The sequence below is a fragment of the Protopterus annectens genome, chromosome 3.part0, assembly GCF_019279795.1.
Source record: "Protopterus annectens isolate FY-2018-M chromosome 3.part0, PAN1.0, whole genome shotgun sequence".
Classification (NCBI taxonomy): domain Eukaryota; kingdom Metazoa; phylum Chordata; order Ceratodontiformes; family Protopteridae; genus Protopterus; species Protopterus annectens.
This window is the reverse complement of record NC_056731.1, coordinates 307521328-307548764: the sequence shown is the minus strand read 5'-3', so window position 1 is coordinate 307548764 and position 27437 is coordinate 307521328. Positions and strand designations below refer to the sequence as shown.

Sequence of the window (27437 nt, the reverse complement as noted above, 5' to 3'; positions counted from 1 at the left end):
TGTTGCTAAAATCCATTGAAGAATTATCATATAAAATCTGGCTCGAGGTACTAAGGTTACTTCTGCTGACATTGATCCTAGATCCTGAAGAACTAAGTGGGCTGAGATCTTGGTACTGCAAATTATTTTCCTGACCTGTAGTCTGATAGTCTGTACTCTTGACAGAGGAAGAGAAGCCATTACTGACTTCATGTTGAAAACAGCTCCTATCAATTATAAATTTTGAGTTGGTTGTAAGTGAGACTTGTCATAATTTATTGTTATCCCCAGATGAGTTGCCTGGTCAGGGTAGTAATGAGCCAGTTGTCTAGATATGGAAAAACATGGAATCTCTGCAGTCTCAAGTGAGCTGCTACTACTACTATGCATTTGGTAAACACCCTGGGGGCTGTGGTGAGGCCACAGGGCAGAGCTCTGAACTGGCAGTGAATGCCACTCAGCCAGAAGCGTAAATATCTTCTGGATTGTTTGTTCATCTTTATGTGATAGTATGCATCCTGAAGGTCTATTGAGCACATCCAGCTGTCCTTGCCCAGAAAAGGGAGAATAGACCGAACCATAGGTTCATAGGTTCATAGGTAGGTACTAGGCTATCGGCCCAAGGGCCTAAGTAAGCCTAGCCAACAAGGTTCCCTGGCTTACCCCACCCAAGAAAGTTGATTTCTTGTGCCCCTGTCGAACAGAGCCACAGAAGTGATCCCCGAGGTGTATTTCCTATTTCCCATCCACTCATCAAGATTTTTCTTGAAGAGTGCTAATGAGGACCTTTGCTTGACATAGCTGGGTAGCTTGTTCCAGAGTATAGGAAGTCTCTGGGACAGGAATCTATCCCTACAGCATGTCATGTTTATTGTGATGACAAGGTTTCGGTCCCTAGAGCGTGTAGCTCAGAGGGATTGGGATTTCTTTAGGTGTAGCATGTCCAACAGCTCTGGGTTTAACATAGCTTTATATGTTAGGCAGATATCTCCTCGGAGTAGGCAATATGCTACAGAGTAAAGCTGTAAGAGTAAAGTTTGTTGAGACGGTCAGTGTAGGGCATCTGTTTGAGGCCAGTGATCCTCTTTGTAAGGTACTTCTGTGGCCTTTCCAGCTGCTGCAGATGTCTTGTGAGGTACATTCCAAAGGGGCATTGTACTCTATAATGGGCCTAATGAGTGCTGAGTAGAGGGGAACAATGACCTCTTTTTTCCTGGATAAGAACCCTTTTGTGATGAGGTATGCTACATAGAAGGATTTCCTGACTACTGTGGCGATGTGATTGTCAAAGGAGAGACTACTGTCCACCTGGGTCCCAATGTCTCTTATCACACATTCGGCATTAAGTAGACTGACATGTATGTGGTAGTTCATGGGTACAGAGTTTTTACCAAAGGGGATGACAATGCACTTTTTGGCATTGATCGTGAGGCCATGGCTTTGATACCAGGCAACTGTCTCAGTGAGGCCCTTCTGTAGGATGTCCACATCATTTGGGGACTCGACTATGGCTCCTAGTTTGCAGTCATCTGCAAACTTCATTAGCCAGAGGCCTTCTCTGTTAGCCTGTACTTCAGAGAAGTAGATAACAAACAGAAGAGGTCCCAGGACTGAACCCTGTGGTACTCCACTTGTCACTGGTTTGAAGTCAGATTTGGAGTCTGGAACTTTTACAGTGTGGGTTCTGTCAGTGAGCCAGTTGGCAACTCATCTTGTAACATAGGGATTTATACCTAGTTTAGTGAGTTTAGCTATAATTCCAGAATGGGGGATGGTGTCGAAAGCCTTGGTGAGGTCAAGATAGGCTGTGTGTACCACCTTACCCTCGTCTACGGCTTTGGTGACTGCCTCAAAGAAGTCGATCAGATTCAGAAGGCAGCCATGATGGTCTGAACTTCTCTGTTGAACTGACTTGTTCAAGTTGCTGAGATCCAAAATTGGTCTCCAGTCCCCTATTTTCTTTGGCACTAAAAATAATCTTGAGTAAGTTCCGGATTCTATCTGGTCTAGCTGGACCTCTTGGATGACTCTTTTTTCTAGCAGTTTTTTTATTTGTACTGCTGCTTCTTTCTCTGACTGGGTGGAACATCAGGAATTTTTCAAAGAGCTGGGGTTGGTAGGAACAAGGATATTATATAACCTCTGGAAATAATCCTCTGCACCAAAGTATCTTTTGTTATGTCTAGCCAGGTTCGCTGGTGCAGGGATAGTGAACCCCCGATAGCCTCCAGAGGTGAACAATTGGGATTCCTTTCAGGAGTACTGGTAGGGTCTGTCAGAGAAAGAATCTCTGGACCACTGGTTTTACAGGCCTCCTCTGCTGCCAGTGTGCTGCCATACATTTGCGTTTCCCACTCTGCTCCTAGGGGAACCTTCTTCACGTGTGTCCTGGAAAGGTCCCTGGGACTTCCTGAACCACATCTTCCAACCAACTCATTGATTCCTAGAAAAGGATCTCTGAGAGGCTGAAAAACATATACTCATTACAGGCAGGAGCTTTCTATCCTTCTCACACATAGATAATGTATCCTTCACTTTGGGGCCAAACAAAGAAGTACCGTTAAAAGAAGCATTGATGAATGAGGACTTAAAGGGCTCCGCAAAATCACATAAATGCATACAGGCATGCCTCCTAATGGATATGCATGAACCCACTGCCCTTGCCGTGCCATCAGCTGCATGGAAAATAAGCCTCATGGATGAATTTGAGATAGATTGGAAGTTAGTCAACTGAGAAGCCACAGACGATTGGGCCTTGGCAGAAATGGTCCCTGAAAGGGAAGTTGAAAGTTCTTTGTTCAAATCCCTTTGCAACTTAAAGTGTGACAAATAGTTCAGTGACCTAAGAGCATCACTGAAGCATAGACATGCTTCCCAAACCTGTCCATCACCCTAGACTCCCTGTTAGGAGGATGAACAGAGGAGCTCTGTTTGGCAAGTTCCCTCTTGGCTGCAGCCCCTATGACCATGGCATCCATGGGCACCCCTTTAGCCCAAAATTACTTCCCTGCAAGTGGAGCTAGAATCCTATCTAGCCTTTTGGGTATTGGTTCAACTACATCAAGCTCCTTCCATGCCCAGTGAGAGACCAGATCAATAAGCTTATTAGCGGGTGGAGTGACTGAGGAAGTAGACGGGCCAGCTTCAAAAGCCAACAGAAATACTCCTCAGGTAAAGGACTGCTGCTGGTCCAAACACCTCTCTGTTTCTGGATTTCAAAGATGTCTCCAAATGAGACATCTTCTGAGGTGGTCATGGGGACCCTTCACCCTCATCGAAGAACATATCCTCAGTGACTGAGTCTTGTGGAGAGTCCAAGTGGCTTCTCTTGCACATTCACTTCCTAGGGACTTCCTCGGTGGGATGTTTCAGGGTAGTGTCAGAAGAGACTATGAAGCCCTGATGGGTAGACTGGAGGTCTCAAGTTGGCTGCCCCTGTGGAGTTGAACGATGAGGCTCCAAGCACAGAGACGTCTGGCTGCTGGTCTGAAGATCCGAGCGAGTTGGGTCCGTCAATTCAGTTAGAGCAGAAAATACTCTCTTCAGAACCTCAAAGGCAGATCACCCTAGGGAAAGAATTGACCTCAGCACCAAGAAGGCAGGCTTCTGGACTGCTGTCTCCTCCCACCCCAAAAGCAATCTCCCCGAGGAGGATGTCACAGTTGAGCTGTCCAATGCCAAAGCATCATGGTGCAGAGACAGCTCCGAGATCTTCAGAGTTAATCCTAGTGTCTCTGATCTGACATGGAAGCTTCAGCTGCAACAGTCCTCTGGATTCAAAGATGTCAGAGCCATGACACTCAGAGTTAGCTTCAGATCTGAAGATAGGTTTATCTTTGGATCTAAGCCAGATTGACCCAGAAGATTTTATCCAAGGACTCTGAAGCAAACACAAAGGGATCAGAGAAGGAGTCTGAAGTAGTGGTGTGGTCGAAGGGCAGGCCTCCTGACCTCAAGTGGTAGGATCCAGTAACACACCCATCTGGATATGTGCCAAGAGAAATTTCCTCATCATCCTATCCACATCTTCTTCAGTCAAACTTTTGGAGGAGTGAGATGAGGCCGGGGAAGGTGATTTTAGTATGGTGCCTTTCCATAAAGGGAGATGGGATCCTGGAAGGAACTGTATCCACAGATGGAGAATAATGGGTCCTAGGCAATACAATAGGATCTGACACAGTCTGCTCCAAATATTTCTCAGTCATCTCTGGGGATGTTGGATAAGTAAACCTCTTTTTCTTCAGATCTGAGGGGGAAGAGGTTTGAGACCTCCTTGAATCCAACTTAGTCCTCTTCCTAGACAACTCAGAGGATGGAGTAGAGGCAGTAAAAGCAACAGGAGAGTTCAACTCCTTGGACTTAAGCTTGGGGGATTCAGCCCCTAAAATAACTTCTCCAAAAGATGAAGGCAACAAACCTTTCAGAATTAATTTGTTCTTTCTGTCCTCTAAAGGGATTAAAGTTGTAGCAGATCAGTCTTCTTGTAGGTGCTGTGGACCTAACCTATAAACACAAAGATTGTGGATGTCCAAAACAGGCACCTTGTGTCCACACTTCAAACACTTTCTGAAGCTAGAAGGTCCCTTCTCAGCCATTCTACAATAAAAAGGAATAGAGCAGATAGGAAAGTTTTTTTTGTTAGTAGAAAAAAGGAAAAAGGTATTACTATAATGATAATTAGGAAAACCCTAACATATAAAAGAAAGGAAGGGAACTATAATAAGCACAAGGGAAAGGGATTAACAGTAATCAGATAAATTAAGAAGAAAAGGCAAAATATAAAATATGAAAGACAAATGCTAGCTTATCTGAAAAATAGAGATGAAGTTCATTTTTGTCTACTGCACTTTATTGAATCATTTTTTCAACTGCATTTACTGTTGTAGGCTACACACTCAAGTGCACTAGCCTTTTTGTGCCTTAAAAGTGTATTTTAGTACTGCATTTACTGTATTTTTGATTCTGTAACAAAATAAATGTTATCTACTTGCTCATTTCCCACCTTTTTCTAAACTAGAATAGCCTGGATCTCAGATTTGATGATTTCAGGACTGTACTTTGTGTTTCTGAGTTGTCCAGACCTTGCTGAGATAGAAGGAAGTCTTTCTGCTTATCAGTAGGAGTGGTAAGCTCTGAGTAGCCAATCAATCACTAGAGGAGTGGTTTCTAGCTCAGGACTTGTATTTTATTGGCCATTTTGGGCTGCTTCTATCCCTTTCAACTTTCTGACTTAAAAAGCCATGTTTGCATGTGTTTGTGTTTGTTTTACCTCCGCGGATCCTGTTTGGGTGTCCTGCAGAATTCTACAGCAGCAGAAAGAAGAAAGAGAGACTTTGCTTCATCATAAATACCTGCTTTAGCTATCTTTAGCTTAATTTTGCTTGCCGCATTTTTTTTCAGCCATTTTTACAAGCTTGGTATTTAATTCAACTGTATTCTGCTGATTTTTGTCTACTGCACTTTATTGAATCGTTTTTTCAACTGCATTTACTGTTGTAGGCTACACACTCAAGTGTGCTAGCCTTTTTGTGCCTTAAAAGTGTATTTTAGTACTGCATTTACTGTATTTGTGATTCTGCTTCATATGTTAGGCAGATATCTCCTCGGAGTAGGCGATATGCTACAGAGTAAAGCTGGAGTTTGTTGAGACGGTCAGTGTAGGGCATCTGTTTGAGGCCAGTGATCCTCTTTGTGAGGTACTTCTGTGGCCTTTTCAGCTGCTGCAGATGTCTTGTGAGCTACATTCCAAAAGGGGCATTGTACTCTATAATGGGCCTAATGAGTGCTGAGTAGAGGGGAACAATTACCTCTTTTTTCCTGGATGAGAACCCTTTTGTGATAAGGTATGCTACATAGAAGGATTTCCTGACTACTGTGGCTATGTGACTGTCAAAAGAGAGACTACTGTCCACCTGGGTCCCAATGTCTCATCACACATTCAGCATTAAGTAGACTGCCATTTATGTGGTAGTTCATGGGTACAGAGTTTTTACCAAAGGGGATGACAATGCACTTTTTGGCATTGATCGTGAGGCCATGGCTTTGATACCAGGCATCTGTCTCAGTGAGGCCCTTCTGTAGGATGTCCACATCATTTGGGGACTCGACTATGGCTCCTAGTTTGCAGTCATCTGCAAACTTCATTAGCCAAAGGCCATCTGTATTAGCCTGTACTTCAGAGAAGTAGATAACAAACAGGAAAGGTCCCAGGACTCCACTTGTCACTGGTTTGAAGTCATATTTGTAGTCTGGATTTTTTACAGTGTGGGTTCTGTCAGTGAGCCAGTTGACAACTCATCTTGTGGCATAGGGATTTATACCTAGTTTAGTGAGTTTAGCTATAATTCCAGAATGGGGGATGGTGTTGAAAGCCTTAGCGAGGTCAAGATAGGCTTACCCTCGTCTATGGCTTTGGTGACTGCCTCAAAGAAGTCGATCAGATTCAGAAGGCAGCCATGATGGTCTGAACTTCTCTGTTGAACTGACTTGTTCAAGTTGCTGAGATCCAAAATTGGTCTCCAGTCCCCTATTTTCTTTGGAACTAAAAATAATCTTGAGTAAGTTCCAGATTCTATCTGGTCTAGCTGGACCTCTTGGATGACTCTTTTTTCTAGCAGCTTTTTTATTTTATACTGCTGCGTCTTTCTCTGACTGGGTGGAACATCGAGAATTTTTCATAGAGCTGGGGTTGGTAGGGACAAGGGTATTATATAACCTCTGGAAATAATCCTCTGCACCAAAGTATCTTTTGTTATGTCTAGCCAGGCTCTCTGGTGCAGGGATAGTGAACCCCCGATTGCCTCCAGAGGTGAACAATTGGGATTCCTTTCAGGAGTGCTGGTAGGGTCTGTCAGAGAAAGAATCTCTGGACCCTTGATTTTACAGGCTTCCTCTACTGCCAGGGTGCTGCCATACATTTGGGCTTCCCCCTCTGCTCCTAGGGGAACCTTCTCCACGTGTGTCCTGGAAAGGTCCCTGGGACTGCCTGAACCACATCTTCCAACCACCTCATTGATTCCTAGAAAAGGATCTCCGAGAGGCTGAAAAACATATGCCCACTGCAGACAGGAGCTTTCCATCCTTTTCACACATAGATAATGTATCCTTCACTTTGGGGCCAAACAAAGGAGTAACGTTAAAAGAAGCATTGATGAATGAGGACTTGAAGGGCTCTGCAAAATCACATAAATGCATACAGGCATCCTCCTAATGGATATGCACGAACCCACTGCCCTTGAGGTGCTATCATCTGCATGGAAAATAAGCCTCATGGATGAATTTGAGATAGATTGGAAGGTAGCCAACTGAGAAGCCACAGACGATTGGACCTTGGCAGAAATGGTCCCTGAAAGGTTAGTTGAAAGTTCTTTGATCAAATCCCTTTGCAACTTAAAGTGTGACAAATAGTTCAGTGACCTAAGAGCATCACTGTGGCATAGACATGCTTCCCAAACCTGTCCATCACGCTAGACTCCCTGTTAGGGGGATGAAGAGAGGAGCTCTGTTTGGCAATTTCCATCTTGGCTGCAGCCCCCATGACCATGACATCCATGGGCACCCATTTAGCCCAAAATTACTTCCCTGCAAGTGGAGCTAGAATCCTATCTAGCCTTTTTTGTATTGGTTCAACTGCATCAAGCTCCATTCATGCCCAGTGTGAGACCAGATCAATAAGCTCATTGGCGGGTGGAGTAACTCAGCAAGTAGATGGGCCAGCTCCAAAGGCCACCAGAAATACTCCTCAGGTGAAGGACTGCTGCTGGTCCAAACACCTCTCTGTTTCAGGATTTCAAGGATGTCTCCAAATGAGACATCTTATGAGGTGGTCATGGGGACCCTTCGCCCTCATCGAAGACCATATCCTCACTGACCGAGTCTTGTGGAGAGTCCAAGTGGCTTCTTTTGCACATTCACTTCCTAGGGACTTCCTCGTTGGGATGTTTCAGGGTAGTGTCAGAAGAGACTATGAAGCCCTGATGGGTAGACTGGAGGTCTCAAGTTGGCTGCCCCTGTGGAGTTGAACGATGAGGCTCCAAGCACAGAGACATCTGGCTGCTGGTCTGAAGATCCGAGCGAGTTGGGTCCATCAATCAAGTCAGAGCAGAAAATACTCTCTTCAGAACCTCAAAGGCAGATCACCCCAGGGAAAGAGATGACCTCAGCACCAAGAAGGCAGGCTTCTGAACTGCAATCTCCCCGAGGAGGATGTCAGAGTTGAGCTGTCCAATGCAAAAGCATCATGGTGCAGAGACAGTTCCAAGATCTTTAGAGTTAATCCTAGTGCCTCTGATCTGACAAGGAAGCTTCAGCTGCAACAGTCCTCTGGATTCAAAGATGTCAGAGCCATGACACTCAGAGTTAGCTTCAGATCTGAAGATACGGTTATCTTGGGATCCAAGCCAGATGGACCCAGAAGACTTTATCCAGGAACTCTGAAGCAAACACAAAGGGATCAGAGAAGGAGTCTGAAGTGGTGGTGTGGTCGAAGGACAGGCCTCCTGACCTCAAGTGGTAGGATCCAGTAACACACCCATCTGGATATGTGCCGAGAGAAATTTCCTCATCATCCTATCCACATCTTCTTCAGTCAAACTTTTGGAGGAGTGAGATGAGGCCAGGGAAGGTGATTTTAGTATGGTGCCTTTCCATAAAGGGAGATGGGACCCTGGAAAGAACTGTATCCACAGATGGAGAATAATGGGTCCTAGGCAATACAATAGGATCTTACACAGTCTGCTCCAAATATTTCTCAGTCATCTCTGGGGATGTTGGATAAGTAAACCTCTTTTTCTTTAGATCTGAGGGGGAAGAGGTTTGAGACCTCCTTGAATCCAACTTAGTCCTCTTCCTAGACAACTCAGAGGATGGAGTAGAGGCAGTAAAAGCAACATGAGAGTTCAACTCCTTGGACTTAAGCTTGGGGGATTCAGCCCCTAAAATAACTTCTCCAAAAGATGAAGGCAACAAACCTTTCAGAATGAATTTGTTCTTTCTGTCCTCTAAAGGGATTAAAGTTGTAGCAGATCAAACAGTCTTCTTGTAGGTGCTGTGGACCTAAACTATAAACACAAAGATTGTGGATGTCTAAAACAGGCAGCTTGTGTCCACACTTCAAACACTTTCTGAAGCTAGAAGGTCCCTTCTCAGCCATTCTACAATAAAAAGGAATAGAGCAGATAGGAAAGTTTTTTTTTGTTAGTAGAAAAAAGGAAAAAGGTATTACTATAATGATAATTAGGAAAACACTAACATATAAAAGAAAGGAAGGGAACTATGATAAGCACAAGGGAAATGGATTAACAGTAACCAGATAAATTAAGAAGAAAAGGCAAAATATAAAATATGAAAGACAAATGTTAGCTCATCTGAAAAATAGAGATGAAGCTCATTTTTGTCTACTTCACTTTATTGAATAATTTTTTCAACTGCATTTACTGTTGTAGGCTACACACTCAAGAGCACTAGCCTTTTTGTGCCTTAAAAGTGTATTTTACTACTGCATTTATTGTATTTTTGATTCTGTAACAAAAAAAACAACAAAAAAAAATTCTATCTACTTGCTCATTTCCCACCTTTTTCTAAACTAGAATAGCCCGGATCACAGATTTGCTGATTTCAGGACTGTACTTTGTGTTTCTGAGTTGTCCAGACCTTGCTGAAATAGAAGGAAGTCTTTCTGTTTATCAGTGGGAGTGGTAAGCTCTGAGTAGCCAATCTGTCACTAGAGGAGTGGTTTCTAGCTCAGGAATTGTATTTTATTGGCCATTTTGGGCTGCTTCTATCCCTTTCAACTTTCTGACTTAAAAAGCCATGTTTGCATGTGTTTGTGTTTGTTTTACCTCAGCGGATCCTGTTTGGGTGTCCTGCAGAATTCTACAGCAGCAGAAAGAAGAAAGAGAAGAGAGACTTTGCTTCATCATAAGTACCTGCTTTAGCTATCTTTAGCTTAAGTTAGCTTGCCGCACTTTATTTCAGCCATTTTTACAAGCTTGGTATTTAATTTAACTGTATCAACTGTATTTACTGTTGTAGGCTACACACTCAAGTGTGCTAGCCTTTTTGTGCCTTAAAAGTGTATTTTAGTACTGCATTTACTGTATTTGTGATTCTGTAACAAAAAAAATGAAAAAAAAAATTCTATCTACTTGCTCGTTTCCCACTTGTTTCTCAAACTAGAATAGTCTGGATCTCAGATTTGCTGATTTCAGGACTGTATTTTATGTTTCTGAGTTGTCCAGACCTTGCTAAGATAGAAGGAAGTCTTTCTGATTATCACTGGGAGTGGTAAGCTCTGAGCAACCTATCTATCACTAGAGGAGTGGTTTCCAGCTCAGGAACTGTATTTTATTGGCCATTTTGGGCTGCTTTTATCTCTTTCAACTTTCTGACTTAAAAACCCATGTTTGCACGGGTTTGCATGACGCGCAATGCGCTAAGCTTGGGTAAACTATTAGCGGTGCTTAAAAATCTGCTCTTCAAAATTTCCCTTAGATCTTGCTAGCTTTCATCTCTGAGCACTCAAATTAGACTTTTAAACACAGCACTTGCTCAGAACCTCTTGCAGCATTTATTGTAAGCATACCAACTACTAGTAGCACTAAAAATCCTCCATAAAAGAAATGAAAACAGCTTCAGTACTTAAAACAAAGCAAAACAACTCCATTACTTAAGTAACTGAGCACCTATCCTGGCATGTCTAAAGGTCAGTTCCCTATGCTTTCTCCTGTTAACCTGGTGAACTTGGGCATCCTGATGCAATGTAGCAATTGCCTCATGTACACAGACAACCCTCTCCTCCTACCTCCAAACACATCCACTTGTGAGACATACACTTACATAGCCAAACTAGAGTCCACACTCTCTCCAACCAAGACTGGGCTAGCCAGTCAAGAGGAGAAGGCTAACACATACATCACACGACATAGAACACATAGCTCCCCGGATCACACACCAACACAGCTCTCACATAGCAGCACAAAACACACACACACTTTTGCGGAGGCTCTCAATAAAAATCTGCCCAAACAACAAAGACTTCCGAGGCATAAAAACAAGCAACCATTTCACCCAAACATAATCCCCAAGACACTTAGCCCACATAACCAGTGTGCCACTCAGCCTAAGCCCCTACGACAAAACATTTTACCCAATGCACTATTCATAGTTGACTCAATAGTAAGGCACACTGATGTCCCACTCACTAGGTTGAACAAGGAGAAAGTTACAGTCAGCTACCTGTTGGGCACTAGGATTCAACACATAATGCATGCACTTGGGTCTCTCTACAACAAGTACAAATATGACTCTGTCATTGTCCATGTTGATGTAAACGACCTAAGGCGTACCTCCCTGGACTACATGAAAAGAGACATGGAGGAGCTTTCGGATCTTGTAGCCCAGGCAGGTATGACCCTAGTCCTGAGTAGCATCTTACCATCACCCAGAATGATACCACAGTACAAGCAGAAAATTAATGACTTCAGCAATTGGCTACGTTTCTGGTGTCATTCAAAGCGGATCCAGTATCTGTCTCCCTGGGATGACATGATCGACAGACCTCGATGCTTTGCCAGAAATGGCCTGCATCTGTCACCCTGGTATTCTGGATACTGGCCAAGGCTCTTGCCACCCCTATAGTGCCTTTTTTAGGCAATGCCCTGAAGACAAATTTACCACCATAAAAACTGCAAGCAACTGCAACCTGAGGGTTATGCTACTCAATGTTAGAAGTATAAATCTCAAAATGCACTTGCTTGAGTCACTCCTTAAACTGGAGAACATCGACATCTGTGCAATAACAGAGACCTGGTTCAAGGCTCCAGAGAGCATCCCAGGGCTACCAGGCTACAATGCATATCACACCTTTCGGCCCCTAAATATGGACCGAAGTCCTAAAGGAGGTGTGGACTGAAGCCTAAAAGGTGGTGGTCTATCCATCTTCATAAAAGATACGCACAACTCCAGACTAGTTGCCCAACATAACGCATCAGAGATACTTCAGGTACAACTAACACTGGATAAAACTGCAGTTCAGGTTATAGCCTGTTATAGATCCCCCACAATGTCCCAAGACTCCCACTCCACATTCCTGAACACTCCGGAAAGCATTAAAGTTCAACCTAATACCCTTATACTGGGAGACTTTAACTTCCCTCCATTAGCTGGGAAAATTACTCCTGTTTCAACTCATTTGCCCAACGATTTTTGGAATTCATTAATTCCAGTGCCTTGGACCAACTCATTCTCACCCCTACAAGAGTAGAAACATTCTTGACCTGGTCATTACAAACCTGGGTGACTGCTATTCTACACCAGTAATCAACTCCTCCCAGGTTAGATCTGACCACAAGTAAATCACAGTCAATATCCAAATCCCACCCTCACCCCCCATGAAGGAAACTACAGTGAAGATCTTCTCCAAAAGCCAATTTTGTGCTTCTAAAAACAGAAGTGACAAACTTCATGTCATCCATGTAAATGGGGAATGGGTGTATGGCTGCTGAATCATACACCAAGGCACTGTATGAGCATTTACACTAGTGCATGGATCGGGCCATACCAAACAGAACCAAGATTCTGTCCTCCAAAAAAGGAAGCCAATCTGGTAGTTCCCTGCCATAAACAAACTCTACAACAGCCAAAAATACAACTTCCATGGGACCTGATTATATACCTGGCTGTGCTCTACATGAATTACAAAGGAAACTGGCACCACACCTGAGTGTCTCACTTCAGGCTTTGTTCCCACCAAATGGCGCACCACTACAGTCATTCCACTCCACAAAAGGGGGAGTGACTACTGACCCTGGAAACTACTGCCCCATCAGCCTGACGACCCTGATCTGTAAGGCCATGGAGTGCATCATTATGGATGTTATAAATAGGGGTACAGGAAACCTTCAAACCCTGAACCCCACGCAGTTTGGGTTTATGAAGGGCAGATCATGTCTGCTCAACCTGATAGACTTCTTCAAATCTGTCATCAGAGTAGTGGATGAAGGCAAGGTAGCCCATACAGCCTACCTTGATCTAGCCAAGGCATTCTACACCATCCCCCACTCAGGGATCATTGACAGACTCACTAACCTAGGCATTAACCCCTACGTCATAAGATGGGTTGCCAACTGGCTCACGGACAGAACCCACATGGTGAAAGTAGCAGACTCCAAATCTGACTACTGGGCAGTTACAAGTGGAGTCCCACAGGGATCTGTTCTGAGTCCTCTCCTGTTTGGCATCTACTTTTCTGAAGTTCAGCCCAACACAAAGAGACTCTGGTTAACCAAATTTGGGGATGACTGAAAACTGGGAGCTATTATTGATTCCCAAGCTGATGTAAACATCCTACAAAAAGGCCTCACAGAGACTAATGACTGGTGCCAGAATCATGGTCTTAAGCTCAATGCTAAAAAGTGCATAATCGCTCCCTTCAGTAAAAACACGGTGCCCACAAACTACCACATTGACGGTAGCCTACTTAACTCCCAAGGTGTGATAAGAGATCTAGGGACAAAAGTAGATAGCAACCTCTCCTTCGACAACCATGTTGTCACTGTTGTTAGAAAGTCCTTCTATGTGGCACACCTCATTACAAAAGGTTTCCCATCCAGGAAGAAAGAAGTCATAATCCCTCTCTACTCATCCCTCATTAGACCTATTATAATGTACAATGCCCCATTTGGCATGTACCTCACTAGACACCTACAACAGATGGAGAGGCTACAAAAATTCCTCACAAAGAGGATCCCAGGACTCAAACCCATGCCCTATACAGAAAGACTAAATAAACTCCAGCTTTACTCCGTCTCATATCGCCTACTTCGAGGCGATCTTTGCTTGACTTACAAAGCCATGTCTGACACAGTGCTGCTAGACATGCTTCATCTGAAAAAGTCCCAATCCATCCGCGCCACATGCTCCAAAGACTTCAACCTCATCACCACGATAAACAGAACCTGCTGGAGGGACAGGTTCCTAACCCAGAGACTTCCCATACTCTGGAATAAACTCCCCATTCATGTCAAGCAGAGCACTTCACTAGCCCTCTTCAAGAAAAATCTTGATGAGTGGATGGATAACAGGAAATTCCCACTGGGGATCACTTCAACAGCCTTGGTAGATAGGGGCACAAGGAACAAACGTCCGGCAATAGGATGACTGGGAATATTCTTGGGCTAGGCTTGTATTGCCTCCAGGGCCATTAGTCTAGTACTCACCTATGAACCTAAGAGATATGGCTGGCCACGTCCTTTTGGAAAGGCAGCTAACGAGATCTGAGGTATGTTAGGGGTTGGTGCATTATGGGTAAGGGAGAAGCTTGAAAGCTTTTTGGTTACCACGAGCTTTAGCAACAGTCGAGTCAGATCCAAGTTTCAGATCCAAACCAAACAGTTGAGGATAAAATGAAAACTGGCAGCATCAAATCAATTATTTTTCATCTCTATTTTGATTTGTGTAAAGCAGTAAAACTCAAAGGAAATTTATATCAATTAGGGCTTAGTTTTATGTTAGTGAATGGAAATGGTCCTGTGCAATTAGAAACAATCTGCTAAATCATCTGAAGTTTTCTTATTTTAAAGGAAGTAGAGCAACAACCGTGCTTTTATGAGCATCAGATAGAAGTACTTGCCACTCTCCCAATGAGGTGGGCAGTTTCTTGACTGAACTCTCCCAGTGAGCAGTTTCTTGACTGAACAGGCTTTTACTATATTTAGGATAACAGTCAGAACAGAGACTTAAAATAGTACTGTAACAGCACAAAACTAATTAAGAAACTCCACAATAATTGATCATGACAGAGGAGCCTTCAACACCTCCAGGGGCATTCCAAAAATCACACACAAAACAACTAATATAAGTAGCTATATGCAACAACAGCAACCTTGCAATTATAAAATCCACCAAAGGGACAATACTTAAAAAAATATTGCCAGCAAACTGTAGTGTCACTACTGCACCAGGTAGAAACCCTAAATGTCAGTAACATCAACACAATTCGTTTAAGGATTTACCAGAGCAACTAATCAGAGAATGAATATCTGAGAAAGTTGCACACTTGTTGAAAATTTGATAAAGTAACAAAATGTGCTTTAATAGGTGAAAAGGGAATTCTGAGTCAAAAATTACAGGAGCTGTAGATCCAGCCAAAGAGATGTCCACTTACTTTTGTACATTTTCCTAGTATTAGTCTTGTCTGAAGAAGAGATCATCTGGACTATCCTGGATGGAAAGGCTGGGTTAATGGCCGCCAAAGGTACTGGAGAAACCATGTGGTTAGACATAAGGAGTGAAGAAACAAAGCTTGTTGGGAGGGATGGGATATTAGGGTCCTGGACATCTATATGCATTCAATACCTCATAAACCCTGAGAACACTGCTGCCTAAGTGGAACTGTTCAGAGAAACCCTATACAAGCATGTTAATAGCTGCATATAGGCAGCTGTACCCACCAGGAAGAAGTACAGAACTAACTCAAACAACAAGTCATGCTGGTGGAATCACAACATCAATAGGGTGTATAACAGAAGGAAGAAAATCATCGCAAAAAGTAGGAGGTGCAGTACCCAGCAGGATAAAAGCGCTCTCATCAAACTAAACAAACAACTCAGAGCACAAACAAATTGTACTAAAGCCAAATCTGAGGTAAATTTGGCCTCCCAGGGCAAGGATAACCAGAAGGCATTCTTTAGCTATGTCTACAACCTCAAAGGCAATACACAATTGTGTGCAGAGCTCATTGTTAAATGAGCCACCTATACGGAGGCAGAAGATATACCAAACCTGCTGGCTGACAAATTCAGCTCCAACTTTTCCCCTCTCTCCCCCTCAACCCACCCTCAGGAAATATCATCAATATAATTTCCCCTGCTATCACTAGTGAACAAGTCCTTAATGTTGTCGTTAAGGCCAAGAACACTGCATCAATGGACCCAGACAATATCCCAGGATGCCTTCTAAATAGCATGAAATATGACCTATCAGACCCTCTGGAATTGCTATTTAACTGTAATCTCTAAACAGGCTTCTGCCCTATGAATGGAGAACAGCAACAATTATCCCTCTGCATAAAGGTGGTCCATATACAGACCCTGGAAACTACACAACCATAAGTCTTACTAGTCTCATATGGTAAGCCATGGAAAGAATTATCATGGAAATGATCAATAATAACATAAGAAACCTCCAGACACTGAGCCCAACTAAATTTGGTTTCGCCAAGGGCAGGTCATGCCTTCTCAACCTGGTGGACTTTTTTAAGATGGTCACCAAAGCAATGGATGAGAGCAAAATGGTTCTCACTGTTTACCTTGACCTGGCCAAGGCATTTAACACAATATCCCACTCAGGCATTGTTGACAACCTCAAGAGGTTAGATACAAACCCTTATGTCACCTGGTAGATAGCCAGTTGGCTTATAGACAGGACCCAGGAAGTTAGAATTGGTGAGTCCACCTCTACAAAGAGGCCAGTCACAAGCAGGGTCCCTCAGGGATCAGTCCTGGAACAGCTCCTTTTTGGCATTTACTTCTCTGAAGTCAAGGACAATATCAGTGGCCTCTGGCTGACAAAAATTGCAGATGACTGCAAATTAGGAGTTGTTACTGAATCCCCCAATGACACAAATGTTCTCCAGGAAGGGTTGACACAGACAAACAACTGGTGTCAGATCCAAACACTAAAACTAAATGCCAAGAAATGCATAATAGTACCCTTCGGGAAGTCATCGACCCCTGGAAGCTATCATAATGGCAACAAACCCCTAACAGTTGACCCTGTAGTCAGGGACTTTGGGACACACATTGACAGTAATCTAGCCTTTGTCCATCACTTGTCTACAATAGTAAGGAAGTCATTCTATGTTGTGCAACTTATAAACAAAGGTACAGCATCTAGGTCCAAGGAAGTTATTCTTCCCCTGTATTCAGCATTCATTAGATATAATAATGAGTACAGTGGCTCCTTTGGTATGTACCTAACCAGGCATATCCAACAACTGGAACATCCACAGAGGTTCCTCACTAAAAGAATACAGGGTGTAAGTAACATGTCCTATGCAGACCATGTCAAGGCCCTATCCCTGTATTCTTTATCCTATAGGCTGCTGAGGGGAGATGTATGCATAGCATATAAGGCATTGTCAGACCCCACTCTGATAAACCACTTTAATATCCACAAAACAAACAGCACCAGAATTACATGTTCTAAAGAACCTTGTCTGTGATATAAATAGGACCTGCTGGACAGACAGGTATGTATCCTACAGGATACCTTCTCTGGAACACGTTCTCCATCTATGTGAAGCAGAGTTCCTCCCTAACACAGTTCAAATGTAACTTGGACAACAGGATGGGGAACATGAAATTCATCCCTGGCTTGGCACCTACATCTCTAATGGACACAGACAGCCTGTAAATGGTTCATCTCTCAGGTCCTGCTTGTAAATGTTTCATCTCACAAGCCCCTTCTTACACTTATCAAGGGTATCAAAACTAATCAGAGATTTGGGATGCTTGGCTAGGCTTAAAAAGGCCCTTGTGGTCTTTAGACTAGTAAACACCACTGAACCTATGAAAGCATGAATCTATAAACAAGGGAGCTTCTCCTAGAAAAGCTGAAGCATGAATAACAGGACCCATTTTTTTGAGGCCTGCAGAGGGATGTGAGCACCAACTTTCTGGATGAGCCTCATCCTCAGTGGTAATGGGAGAGGAGTATAAGGGAGTCCAAGGGACTATTTCTGGACAACAGCCTCCCTGAGGTACTTCTCCAGTAGAGGGATAAAGGAACAGAAGCTGCAGCACCTGGTATTCACTGGAAAATTGGTTGCAGCATTGCTTTCCCTAGGAATGAATATTCTATGTGATTCAGGAACCACTCATGTCTGTTCGTCACTTGGCTTACAGTGGAATGTAGCTTGTTGCCAGAAAACCACTGGTTCACATGGCATTTCAAATACATTCTGCTTCTCAAAATAAGGATAACAGTGGGTTCCCCCTATCTTAGTGATATACCAAACTGTGATGGGGGTGTCAGAAGGACATTGGCTTTTGAGTATGGCCAGACACCTTGGAGAGTCTGCCCTTAATAATGCAACCCCCCCCCCCCCACCCAGCCAAGGATAGAAGTGCCTATGGTGACAGCCAATAATGGGGCTGGAATTTCAAATGGGTTGCCTAGTGCAAGATTGGCAATTGCAAAAACCACTTCATGAGACTTGCAGGTTGTGGATATTTTTTATATAGAGGGACACCAAGTCTGAAACAGTACTCTCATGAAATCTTTGCAAAGGGTATCACCAGAATTTGCACTGACTTCAGCCCTAGGTTTCCTAGGCAAATATGGGCTGTGGCAGACTGTGACTGAATGAGCTGAGAAACCACTTCTTGGACTGGCCAAATTCTTTCTGAGGTAGCCAAATTCTGGGTGAAACTGTGTCCAGACAGCAGCCTATGAATAGGAGCAGATGAGATGGCAGCATCTGAGACTTTACAGCATTTACTGTGATGCTTACCAGGGACTTCCCAGAAATATCTTGTTCAATGAGAAAGCAGCCAGCAGCCAGTTATCCAGTTAGGGGGACCCTTTCTCCAATAGTACCCTTATATTACAGGCGTATATTTGCTGAACACCCTAGGGACTGATAAATGGAGGAGTTCTAAACTACAGATGACTGCCTGCTACTCAAAACCATATGCACCTGTTGGACTCCTTGGCTATTTTTATGTTGATGTAGGTGTCTCAGAGGTTCAAACAGCACATCTAGTTTCCTTTGGACAAGCATGGAAAGATGCACTGTGCCAACTGGACTGCACCATGAACATTGTGAAAGGCTTCTTTTGAATAAAACAACAAAATGCTAATCTGTACAATGCCAACATGTTTTGTTCTTGAGTCAACACAACAAGCCATTTCCCACTTCCTTTTACAGAGGAAGCAATTGCAAAATTAATCCTTGTCAATTAAACCAAAAAATAGTTCTCATAAACATAAATTAATAAAAGTGTTTTGTATCCCTTTTAAATAAAATACAATTTAAAAAATCATTAATGTTCTGGTACCAATAAACACATTGACAAATAAAGACATAAAGTACATTGAATAAAAACACTGAATAAGAACCTTCAAGATTCTAAGCATTTGCAATCTGTATGCCCTCATATTCAAAATACCACTTTATCATTAATACCCAGAGCAGCAGTTGCATTTAAGAAAATTTGCCAGTGCAGTTCTCTCTGTTCTAACATTGTCTACCAGTGTTTCTCTCTTGGATTAGGGGTTACCTTTTCCACCACAAAAACGGAAAATTTCCTAAAATCCACCACAGATTAAAATATAATGCCAAGAAATGCATTATAGTGCCTTTTGGGAAAACTGCCACCCAGGCTAATTACTCCATCAATAAGACATCCTAAGAGTTGACTCGGTAGCTAAAGATCTGGGAACATATATAGACAGTAATCTGACCTTTGACAAACATGTGACCAAGGCAGTATGAGAATCATTCTATCTCAGCCAATTTATAAGCAAGGGCATGGTAATCAGGTCCAAGGAAGTTATAGTGCCACTTTATTTGGCCCTTATCGAACCCATCATTTAGTATAATAACTCTTGCGGCATGTAGCTGACCTGACATCTGCAACAGTTGGAATGGTCACAAAGGCTCCTTACCAGGAGAATCCAGGGTATAAACACATTACCCTATATGGATCGCCTTAAAGCCCTTTCTCTATTCTTAGTCTCCTACAGGTTGCTGAGAGGTGATTTATGCCTGGTGTGAAAGGCATCCTCGGATCCAGCTCTGTGAAAGGCATCCTGGGATCCAGCTCTGATGGACCTTTTGCACATCTGCAAAATGGATACCATCAGAACCACTAGATCCAAGGATTTAAATTTTGCTTGTGGCATAAATAAGACATGTTGCTGATACAGATATGTGTCTCAGAGGATCTCCATGCACTGGAATAGACTTCCCATCCATGTGAAGCAAAGTTCATCACTAACCCTATTAGAACTAACCCTGACTAATGGATGGAAAATTGGAAATTCACCCCAGTGTTTCTGATATTATCGACAGAGGCAAACAGTAATGCTCAATCTAACATACCCCTCCACCATAACCTTCTAGAAACTTCCTAACATGCCCCATCCTAATAAACCCCATGATACATAGGGACACAATTGGGTTGTGTTGCATGCCTAGGCTTATAAAGGACCTGGTGGTCGTTAGCTCTGTACATACCTATGGGGGGAAAAAAAAATATATATATATATATTTTTTTTTACAGCATCCCCCAACTTAAACATACTAACTCCACAATAATCATTAGTAAACAACGACAAACCAGAAATTCGCAAAAACCTGACCAAGACAGTGATGAATACCAGGAAACTCAAAGTACTAAATGCTCCAAAACTTGCATAAAAATTATTTTATTAAAAATACCAGGACTTTTCATAAAAGAAATTTTATGCACATTTTGGAGCATTTGGTACTTTGTTTGAGTTTCCTGGTATCCAGCACTGTCTTTGTGAGGTTTTTGTGAAATACTAACTCCACAGTTGTAAAACAGCTGGGACGTGTGAAATACATCACTACAGTGCAACACCAGCTTGTACAATATAAGTGCATGCAGATTTGACAAACCATGGTTAAAATAAACCAAAGAAAAAGGTGCTCAGCAGTCCTGCTTTTATTGGAGAGTATGTATGCTAATTCAAAGAGGTGTAAAGGAGGCTGTTAATCCTAAAATGTAAATTAAATCACAGAAATTGTTGCAAGAGTTCTCTGAGGTGCAATATCCTCTTAAGACACGTATTATCCATGATATAAGAAACTATGGGATAAACTGGGAAGCAAGCAGAAATGGTTGACAGATATGCTTTATAAAACAGTATGGAAGGCCAGAGGTGAGCCTGATTAAGTATTGTAAAATCTGAAGAACAAAAAAATATCCAAACCTTCAGCACAATGCCAAAATACATTCTACATGTACAGAAACCAAATGACAGAGATTAAATAGTCATATCATAAACTGCCAAAAGCAGTCATATATATATATATATATATATATATATATATATATATATATATATATATATATATATATATATATATATATATAAATAGTCTACGCATTTGGTCTGAGAAATTTCAGATTTGCATTAAAGACCCTGCTGTGTAGCAATGTTAGCAAATTCTGCTGCAACGGCAGTGGAAACATTTCATTGTATGCCACTTGGAGCAACAGAGAAAGTCAGCACAGCTTCATCTAATAAGGGGCTGTTAGAATACAGTCTACTTCCCCCTTTTTGTTTTCAACTAAAGTGTTTACATTAGAGGAACTTGGGCGAAGCCTAATGTGACTCCAATTTCCAGTGGAGAATCTACAAAGCATTGTGATGGAGAACCCAAGTGAAAAATATCAGCAATTGGGGATTCTGATGAAATGCAACCAGCTTTATCACTGACTGTTCCTGCATTGGTCTGATCTGCATAAACAAACATACACAGTCCTGCTGGGCTTCTGCTCCTGGGACAGTTTCATATTCTGCCGGGGAGATCTACTGAGTATTGAAGGAAATGAAGAGTCTGATATGAGAGTCTATGTCAGAAAAACGAAAGATCAATGTCTCGAACGCTCATATGAGCGAATATTCCAAAACTTGAAATTGTTATTGTGGGAAGCTACACCCCCCCCAAACCCCCCGCTAAATATATATTCCAACTCCAAGATCGCACTACAGTGAGGAAAGGGCAAATATTCTGATCCACACTGTAGTGCAAAAAAAAAAAATAGCAATATCGAAGTTTGAAATATTCGCTCATGTGAGCGCTCGATATTTCAAACATTCATAGTTCTAAAGTAGACCCTGATATGATATGTTTGTAGATATATTTTTATAAATTCTCATTGCTAGCCTGCATGACGAGTAAACAATGGGCTTCCCTCTCTTAATGTACAATCCGCATCAATGTAGTATTGCCTGACACAACTTGTGGAATACAATTACCATCTTCCTTCATGGTCATGTGTATTTTCAAAAGAGATAGGAAAGCAGTACCCTCATTTTTTAGCTATTCCAAATGAACTGTCCATTCTAGGCTTGAGGCTTCTAAAATTGTGTAGGTGATATCAGATGAAAGGAAAGTCCTGGACTATGTTGAATTTACAAAATTCTTCATTTCAGCTAACCAAATTGTGGATTAGGGGGAGGATCTCTCTCTTTCAATAATCTTGAGTTTCATGACAAATATTCCTGCTGTTCCAAAGTCATAAAACCTGGAGTCCTCTAAAATATCTTGGTTGAATCAACTGTCCAGGGAATAACAGCCACATGTTCTTTTTTTTTTTTCCTGTTCTTTTTTGTAAATGCCAAATCTTTTGCAAAGCTGCAAGCAGTATGGCATTTAAACATTTTTTCAATCTGGAAGGGTGATATACGTCTGACTTTTGTAGGCTGAGAATTACATATAACCTACTGAAAAGAATCAAGGTCATGTAGCCACGTGACCCTGAAAAGTCCTCTGGTATGAGGCAATCACCGAGCCAGGAATAAATATGAATTTCTTGAATTCTGTGAAGATCAAATACTGAACTTAGCTCTCTGGTAAACACTAGGCATACAAATGAAAGGCCAAATGCTAGAGACAAAATTAACTGCCAGTTTCCTACTAGAAATCTTAGGAATCTTCTGTGTGGTCATGTTAAAAAACAAAAATATAAGTATCCTCTATATTCAGATCACCATCCAGTCCTAAAAAGGCATAAGTGTCAGCAAAGTCAGCCCAAATAACACTTAGGACATTTTTAATTTTATGAATATATCTAGACTGGACAATCTAGAAATGGCACTTTCTATCTTTTTTGAGAACCAGTAGGATTTGGAGTAGAATAGCTTCCCTCTTTCCTGTATGTGTTCTCCCTGAATTTTCTCTTTAGTCAGTAACTGGTAAACAAAGAGGGAAACCATTTGTATGTGATTTGAAGGGTAATAAATAACTAGTATGGGATAAGAGGTAAATTCATCATTCTGTTATTATACCTTACCCTTAACTGTCATTTAAATCACCACCAAAGATTAGACAAGCACACATATATGATAAATGGCTGCTGTTGTAGTTCAGGAACAGAAATATGAATTGCTGTATCATATTTTTCAGATTCTTAATATTATAACTTTCACAGAAAAAGTTCAGTTTCTGTCATACATTTAAAAAGTGGAAGTTTTTTCCCCTGAAGGGTGCTTATCTACCCAACAATGGAAAACATTAGCGGACAGTTGTTCCTTAGAAGTCCACAAGAGGAGCACTCTTTAGTGATAGGAAAGATCTAAAGGCTTGAGTGCGTGGATATCCTTAGCAGGATATAATCAATGCAAGCTAAGGTTACTGCAGCAGTGATTAATATTTTGAACTCTGCTTAAGTTTTATTTACCTCATACTCAACAGATTAAAATGCTCTAAAAAATGCTGAGAATCAGGATGCTGCTATGAAAAAAGGACCTGAGGAAATAAAACATACTTTCAACCTCTGAGCATGAAAAATCTTAACAGTGGTCTTTCAATGTTTAGAAATACTAGTGTATGTAGCCAGCATCTGGTTGCAAAACTGATGCTAGGCTTGATTTAGTGAGTATGTTTGACTGTCCAAATTTTATTTCTTACTCTGAGGCTTTGTGTTCAGCGTGTTACTATAGTCAAATGGTAGCAGGAAATGGCCCCCACTTTATGGAATTTTAGGGAATTGCCTTTCACTTCATGGGATTTTGGTGACTTGCCTTTCAATTCACTTACAGTTTGTGTTTCAGTTCCTTCCAGTCTGCTTAAAGTGTGGTTTGATACCCATCTTTACCATTGTCACATCACAACCAACATTTGCAAGATTTATAAACAACATTATTTCAAGCAGCAGCAATGACAAGATCTGTACTGCTGCTAGGATATTTGTTAGTCCCCTCAGTCAAAAATGGGCCAGTGTCAGTAACCCTAACATCAGTTCTGAAACATTATATTCCAGGGACTCTAGCAGTTAAATTTAGCACTGTGGAAAAGCTCTCCTTCTGGTCTGATCTTATCACTCTGAGTAAATACTAAAGGTCTATATGATATTGATGGACTGCAGAAATCTGACCACTTTTGGCTGCCTTCTTTATGTGCACCAGTGTCAGTAATTTATTTTTCCCACTTTTCACTGGCTGCTTATCCACTGTAGTGGGACCTTTGTTTATTTATTTATTTAGTTAGTTATTTACTGGGGGATGAGGATTTCATTATATTTATCATAATAGGATCCACCTGTTTACTTCAGTATTTTTTTCATATCTGCCAAAATAGAGAGCACAAACTGATGTTGTTCACACTTCTCCAATACCATATTTTTTCTGAAAAAGAAAACAATGTAAAGCCATTACTCTGATTTCTGCAGTCTCCTAAAGTTAAAACAATTATCAATCCAATGAGATTCTCCTAAACAAAATAATTTCAGACTATGAAAATCCTTAAAGATCAAGTTTAAATGTGTGAAACAAACTTTTCTTTTTACACAAAAAAGTGTTCACATGCATCTTCATTTTGCAGCATTTGAAAAAAAATATTTACATTTAAAGATTGCTTCTGAATGACGAAGATTTAACATATAAATCTGTAACTAATCATTAGTTTTTTTGCCAAACCAGTAATTTAACAGATTGGCAATTACATAACTACTTACCCAGACTAATCTGGTGTAATCAGAACTGGATACCTAGAGTGATGTAAGTGCCTCCTGCCTGGCTATTATTATTAATGCAAATACAGATTTGTATGTTACGTCTTCTGCATTTAGAAGCAATTTAATAAAAATATTTGCAAAATAGTGTGAAATTACCCTTGTTTTTTGCATAAAAATTGTTTGTGTGTACCTGTAAACATGCACTTAATGGTGGATTTGCCTACCACAACAGCTGTTAATAAATAATTTTTCTGTATGGAAACCATTACAGAAAAGTACAAAATGCATATGGTGTTAGTGAAAACTACTGATCATTTCTTTAGTAACATTAAATGAAGACAATATTTAGCCTGCACAAGTTGTTAGGTCAGATGACCAGTGTTTAAATTGTAACACAATGAGAAACAAATTGTTTTTGAGCACCAAGAAAAAGTGAGGTGTACAGCTACTACTTTACATAGTAGGCTTACTTTGTTTCACTGCAGAGTGAAGGTTTGGCATTTGCTGCACAGAGAATGTCAGAATTTAATAATTCTCATGGCCAGAAAACCCATATACAAGGGCTTATGAATTTACATGGTTGACTTTGATGAACTAATCTGTATAACTCCATAATAATAAAGAAATACAGGCATACATAAATTCATATACAGACATGCGCATAAACAGTAGCACAAAGACCTTTAATCAATAAAAAAAAGACAGTTTAGAGAGTATCATGCATTCACTTTTCTTTACATCAGCTGCTTTATTCATAGGTTCATAGGTTCATACTAGGCTATCTGCCCTGGGGCAATTACAAGCCTAGCCCGATTTTGTTTGGCTTACGCCACCCCTTGATTTGAGTATACTGTGCCCTTTTTAAGGTTTAGTTTACTGTGCCTCTGTCTAATAGTGACACGGAAGTAATCCCCGGGACAAACCTACGATCCCCCATCCACTCATCAAGATTCTTCTTGAAGAGATTCAGTGAGGTGCTCTGCCTAACATGAATTGGAATTCTATTCCAGAGCAAATGGAGCCTCTGGGTTATGAATCTGTCCCTCCAGCAAGTTCAATTTATTTCTGTGCTGAGGTTCAAGTCCCTCGAGCGTGTGGCTCTAAGGGATTTAGATTTACTGAGGTGGAGCATGTCCATTAATTCTGGATTGGACATAGCTTTATATGTCAGGCATAGATCGCCTCGAAGTAGGCGGTATGCAACTGAGTAGAGCTGGAGTTTTTTTAACCAAGCAGCATTTGGCATCTGCTTAAGTCCCTTGATCCTCTTGGTGAGGTACTTTTGGGGTCTTTCTAATTGCTGCAGGTGTCGGGTAAGGTACATCCCAAAAGGGGCATTATATTCTATGATAGGCCTGATGAGGGATGAATAAAGGGGCACGATTACCTGTCTTGATCTAGATGTGAATCCTTTCATGATGAGGTGGGCTATGTAGAAGGTCTTTCTAACCACTTTGGCAATGTGGTTGTCAAAGGAGAGATTGCTATCAACTTGGGTCCCCAGATCCCTAATTACTTTCTCTGTACTTAATGGGTTACCGCCTATGTGGTAATTTGTGGGCACATTGTTTTTGTCAAAGGGCATGACTATACACTTTTTGGCATTTAGCTTTAGACCATGGCTCTGGCACCAGTTATCCGTCTCTGTGAGACCTTTTTGAAGGATGTTTGTGTCAGCTGGAGAGTCGATTATGGCGCCCAGTTTGCAGTCATCTGAGAACTTGGTGAGCCATAGTCCTCCCACGTTGGCCTGTACCTCGGAAAAGTATATACCGAACAAGAGCAGTCCCAGGACAGAACCTTGTGGGACGCCACTTGTGACCGGTTTCGAGTCTGACATGGCTCCAGCAACTCTCACTCTGTGGGTTCTGTCTTTCAGCCAGTTTGTGACCCATCTTGTGACATAGGGGTTTATATTTAAGCTGGATAGCTTATCTATGATGCCCAAGTGGGGTATTGTGTCAAATGCCTTTGCTAGGTCCAGATAGGCTGTGTGGACTACCTTCCCTTCATCTATGGCTTTGGTGACTGTTTCAAAGAAGTCGACCAGGTTCAAAAGGCAGGATCTGCCCTTGACGAAGCCGAATTGGGTAGGATCTAGTGTCTGTAGGCCCCCAATGTCTTTGTTTATGAGCTCCATGGTGATCCTCTCCATAGCCTTGCAGACTAGGCTAGTCAGGCTTATGGGGCGATAGTTTACAGGGTCCGTAGAGGCTCCACCTTTGTGGAGTGGGACCACTGTTGCTGTACGCCATTCTGTGGGCACATATCCTGTAGTGAGGCTGTGATTGTACAGCTGTTTTATTTGAGGGGTTAGTTCTTCTTGGAGTTCATGTAGGACGCAACCCGGGACACCATCTGGTCCCATGGAAGCAGTCTTTTTTGCTTTGGAGAGGGCAGCCTTCACCTGAGCATCAGAGATGTTTGGGAGGCAGCCCTCTGCTGGGATAGATACTTGCTCTTTTGGGGGGGAGTTTGCACTGAACCTGTCTGCCAGGATATTGGTGATGTCTGTGGGTTCAGTGTATTTTTTGTCGTTTAGAATCAACTCAGAACAAGTCTGGGAGTTGCATCCCAGGTTCCTAACATAACTGAAAAAAGCCTTATGATTGTCTTTAGTGTCCTGTGCAATTTTTCTCTCGAAGCTGGCCTTGGAGGATTTTATGAGGGATCGTAATTTTTTGCTAGTACTGATCAGAGCTGCCTTCCCTATTAGGGATTTTGCTCTATCATGTAGTAGCTTCCTCC

General features: G+C 41.8%; 1 protein-coding gene across 2 annotated transcripts in view; it reads right to left on the bottom strand.

Annotated features, from left to right (window-relative positions):
- Positions 1–27437, bottom strand: part of RNF32 (ring finger protein 32) — a 1105278-nt gene that overhangs the window by 812615 nt on the left and 265226 nt on the right. The window lies entirely within an intron of this gene.